The sequence below is a fragment of the Conger conger genome, chromosome 6 (genome assembly GCF_963514075.1).
Source record: "Conger conger chromosome 6, fConCon1.1, whole genome shotgun sequence".
Lineage (NCBI taxonomy): Eukaryota > Metazoa > Chordata > Actinopteri > Anguilliformes > Congridae > Conger > Conger conger.
The window spans coordinates 41,598,367-41,603,594 of record NC_083765.1 but is presented as its reverse complement, the minus strand read 5'-3'; the positions used below and the strand labels follow the sequence as shown (position 1 = coordinate 41,603,594).

The window sequence follows — 5,228 nt, the reverse complement described above, 5'->3', positions numbered from 1 at the left end:
CAGCTCAGCTCTCACACCTGCTATGGCACTCAACTTTATGAAGCTGTCTGTACTATCTGCTGCTGTTGGTTTCCACACTGATGACTTGCCATTGGCTCAGTTTGTTGCCTAAACCATTATGTATGCCATATTCTGGATCGCTCTGGGTGAGAGGGTCTGCTACACGTCATGTGTAGCTTCTTCTACCAAAAAGAAATAAATAAAAAATAAAATTTAGATAATCAAATAGGCCCTAGTCCTTATCTTTGTTGTACTATTAGCAGTTGAAATTGTACTTCCCTCTCGGATCTCTCAGCTCACTGGTTATGGGTATGCACTTTGCACTTTGTTGTACATCACTCTGGATAAGAGCGTCTGCCAAATGCCGTTAATATAACGTAATGTAAATGTCACTTGCATCATCGAGGCTCGATAAAGAAATGGCAAAATACAGATGATGATACTATGCTACTGTTCGGTGTTATGGACTCTCTGTCTGCCGAGTCCAAGTGTTCTGTTTATAGACTTTAGGAAGTATTTAAATATTTTGGAAAAAGAGGTTTATGGGTCATTTATTTACAGAGCACAGATGCTTAGTCCTGGTTAGACTCCTTTCCGAGTTCCCATTCCGGTTTCTGTGACATCACACAGGGAAGAGCCCACACTGGGAATGTGTTTTAGGGTGGGAATGCCGACTCAGTTGACATAGTATGCAGCTGACTGGTGTAAGGAGCTACAATCAAAGAAGAGATGTGTAATTTCTTCTACACTTATGCTGTGTCAAGTGTGCTTTGACACAGGTTGTCTTCATTTTTTTATTTCCCTTTTGACACACGGTGTGCAAGACAACTCGAGAATCAGTTGACACGTTTACGCGTTGGCCACTCAATTGGATTAAATATATATTTTCCAATTAAAATAAAAAAGATTTAAAAAACGACAGAGCTTTGTGCTGCCTAATCACAGTCGTTGAGCGCATTCAAACGAATGGCTTACACATTAACTGTGTCAAAATCAACACAACATGTGTTGGCCATGAGAACACATCAGTTCTTAGAGTGTAGTCATAGGTTGCATTTCAAATATGCAGGTCATATTTTCATTGTGCATAGTTTTGTGCTACGTCCATCGTCGCCAGCATGCTTGAATAAAGCTAGTGGTGTTTGGTGAACCTGCTGTCACTGAATCTCATCACAGACAGAAGACACAGCCTGAAGGAATACATAGGCAATAAAAATGTTTGCTAATTATTATGACCTCTTTCTCAGACCAAGTTTATATCATGTGAATTATTTTGCATTTTAATACTAATATTGCCTCCATTCATTTTGGGCACAGTTTCCTTTTTTCGCTCACCAATAAAACTTCAGGCTTCGGGTGAAATTTGAAAAACGACAGCGCAGTTGCTGTTGCAGGTTCTGTAGGAGCTGCTAATAGTTCATCGAAATACATTACCACCACCTAGTGGTGACTTAATGCAGTGCAAGTGTCTGACAACATGGACATTGCATTTTGCTACATGATTGGCTGAAACATAAATTTGACGAGATGATGAAACCACTTCATACAAAAACCCAGTTATTGATATTGGTCTAAATGCCAGTGACAACAAGGATGAGAGATCAGATGATTAAACAACAAACCCAGAAATGTATACATAAATGTATAATTTTAGATATATATATCAGGTATTTCACAAATCAGGATTACTGATTTAGATGGATAACTGCACTTGAGTAAAACCCGGAACAGCTGTATTTACTTCAGTCCATGTTCCAGATTTGGGCAGATTCTTAATTTCACTCAGTGCATTCATATAATATAAGACCCTGCTTCATGAAATAGACCCAGGACCAGCCAATCCTGTTCCTGGCATGTTTACCAAATGGGTTGAATTTTGGGTGATGTGGTAATGTCACTTAGCTGTGGCCTGGGTGACCTTTCTTTTCCCTTTTCACCCTTCACTCTTTATCTCCATCTCGTGTGCCACAACTGAAACATTAACATTTCAGTTATTTAGCTGACGCCGCACTCATTTTGGCACTTATTGCGATTAAACTGGGATCAGCAACCTTCCAGGTCCCAGTCGAGCACTGTAGCCACAGTGTTAGTTATGTGACGTGTGCCTGGAAATAATCCACTCAGTGGCTCAGGAATGCAATCCAACCAAATTATGGCATTTTTGACCTATTTCTGAGCACTTGTGTTTGGAAATGAGAAAAATCACACAGTAATCAAACAATGCCCAAGTACTGCCTATCAGTTGTACAATAAATGAACCAAACACAGAAGGTATGTGGCTGGACAGACAGGCCGTAGTCTTCTCACGGAGGACTGAGTGCAAAAGGAATCAAATTTCTGTCCATTCTAATAAATTCCCTCCCTGAATGTCTTAAAGGAAGGGAAAGCCTGTGTTGTTAATATAAGGGCAGCCTGTGGCCTAGTGGTTAAGGTGCTTGACTAGGACTTGGAAGGTTGGTGTTTCAAGCCCCAGTGTCGCCACAATACTATCAGTGCAGCTGTTGGGCCCTTGAACAAAGCCTTTAACCCAACATTGCTCCAGGGGGGATTGGCCCCTGCTGCGTGTAATTAACTGTAGGCTAGACCATGGGCTGCCCCTGGCTTATACAAGGATAACCTAGGCAGCTGAGGAGGGAGGTGTTGTATTTCTCAACTTTCAATGACACAGGGAGTGTGAAGGGTGTGTCCCAGAGGAGTGTCTATATCAGGGGTGGGCAGTTCTGGTCCTGGAGGGCCAGTGTGTATGCAGTTCTGGTCTTGCGGGGCCAGTGTGTATGCAGTTCTGGTCCTGTGGGGCCAGCGTATATGCAGTTCTGGTCCTGTGGGACCAGTGTGTATGCAGTTCTGGTCCTGCGGGGCCAGTGTGTATGCAGTTCTGGTCCAGGAGGGTGTATGCAGTTCTAGTCCTAGAGGGCCAGTGTGTATGCAGTTCTGGTCCTGCGGGGCCAGTGTGTATGCAGTTCTGGTCCTGTAGGGCCAGTGTGTATGTAGGTTTGTGTTTCCACCAGTTACCATGGTTAAATGAGCTATATGCATTACATTACATTACATTACATGGCATTTAGCAGACACTCTTAACCAGAGCGACGTACAATGAAGTGCAAATCAAACACAAGTATGAGTGCTAAGAGGACCTGAGAGGACAGTACAGTTCCGAGTCCTAGTGTAAACATACAGATAATCAGAACCCTTGAAGAGTACAATCAATATGCCCATTTACACCAACACTGATTAGATCACACATCTAATGACATGTTTCATACAGGGACACAAGTTACAGTCTTTGGCTGTCATTCATGCACTCCATGAAGAAATGTAGTAAAAAATATCAGACGGTTTTAGGGATAATTAAGTAATTAAAGCAGGAATTTCACATGAAAACCATAAACAGTAGGCAATTATTTCAAAACAATTATTCAAATCAAACATTATATTGTACAGACAGGATCACAAACTAGACTTTTACTGTACAATTAATGTGAAAAACTGACATTCTGCATCTGGCAATCCTAGAAGCTGACAACGGGCATCTGGCAACCCTAAAAGCAACCTCCTGGGACTCAGCGTCCCAGCGAGTCTAACAGGGGTACTTTAGTAGAAATGAGAGCAACAGCTTAACCTCTCACATTTCAGGAGACCACTTGCCTTTCCCACACTCTGGGACTGGACAGGAGGAGGCAGTGCTGAGCATGAGCACGTTCAAATGAGGCATTCCAAATACGGAGAAAATAGGAGCAAGTTAAAAAAAACAAGAGATGGGGCTTGCACTTACTTTTCTTCTTTGAGCTGGGAATCGTGAGAAATGATTTGCAGGCTATGGCTCTTGCTAATCGTGTACGATTTTTCCTCATTACTTCTATGACCTTAGTGTGCTGTGAAAATAAACAGATTTATCGCATTCACATTAATAAAGTGAGGAGTGAACGGTGCCTTGGAGGATAAAAAAGAAACAGGCCTAGGTGTGAATTAAAGCACCGAATTCACACAGGAGCCGTTCTCATCTCAGGCTCCTTTCGTGGAGACTGCATAGACCCTACTTTTACTGCCTTTGTGATAATGGCCTTCTGTTCCTTCAGCATTTTACCACCTCGTTATAGACCAACACAGCAAGCATTTTCCTCCGCTGACTCGTTAGGAAGTAATGCCAGGAATGGCTTTAAATTGAATGGAACTATGCACCATTAAGCCGACCCACTGGACATACAGAAACATCAAAATCACTTTCATTTTATAAACAGTCAAAGTACAATTATTAAAATTAAACTACCTTCGAACTATTTCAGTTGCTTTAACACATGTTCAAGCTGGCATGTAGGTGCTGCGGCCAATTTAAATCTGAAATCTCCATTGTTAACACATTTTAGCGTATACGAATATACTCGATGTAAAGAAGTGTGAAAAGGTGTGTGTACTAGAATGTAAATCTAATTACTTTCGTAACCCACTTGAAGGATATTAATTGCTTGATAAATACTTTATAAAGGCGAGAGCCAGGGCGGCAGTCAGACGATACCAACGAGGTGCACGTCGGGCAGGTGCTCACAGTGACGGGGGAGAGACTATTCCCCGCCTGCGGAAGGAAACAGATGGCCGGTGAGCGCTGAGCTGTTCCATACGCACTCCCACTGTGTGTTGTTTCCCTCACGGGAGCTCACTTAAGCTAATGCACTTAATTAGCCTTCAGCCTCTAATTACACGAGCACGTATTACAAATGCACTGAGAAATATATGTGCTAATACGAGGTTTTATGCAAGATCACCTCAAAATAAATGCACCTATTTACAGTAGACATTGGTTTAATTCGACAAAATACATAAACATGCAAAATACACTTTTACATCGTCCCTTTTCTTTGCGTTATTTCAGCGTTTTTGTATGGCAGGGGTATTCAACAGTGGTCTTGACGAGCCGCTTTAGTCGGCTAGTATGCTTACTAAATAGTTCAGTCAAAAAGATTTCCGATACGTTTAACTCAACTGCTTTCTTGTGTTTGTCTTGGTTGCAGTCGTTAAAACGAAAACAAAAACCAACAGATCTCGTCTCTTCATTCAGGTCTAGTTTCCAGACAGCGTGTGGAATGATTGTAATATCCTATAATGTCCCCTAGGGGGAGGTAGAGCTATGATAATAACTGAAACAGGAAGCATAACTTGGGGGGGGGGGGGAAACTCCGTTCCATATCCTTAAAATGATCTATTTTATGGACGGATGTGGAATATTTTAGCCT

The 5,228-nt window shown here is 41.9% G+C and overlaps 1 long non-coding RNA gene across 1 annotated transcript; it reads right to left on the bottom strand.

The window, feature by feature from the left end:
* Positions 1 to 554: 554 nt before the first annotated feature.
* LOC133130321 (uncharacterized) lies at positions 555 to 4,651 on the bottom strand. The gene is made up of 3 exons (XR_009708945.1): positions 4,544 to 4,651; positions 3,773 to 3,872; positions 555 to 712 (listed from the first exon to the last, which is right to left on the bottom strand). It is a non-coding gene; the product is annotated as an uncharacterized LOC133130321 (long non-coding RNA).
* Positions 4,652 to 5,228: the final 577 nt, after the last annotated feature.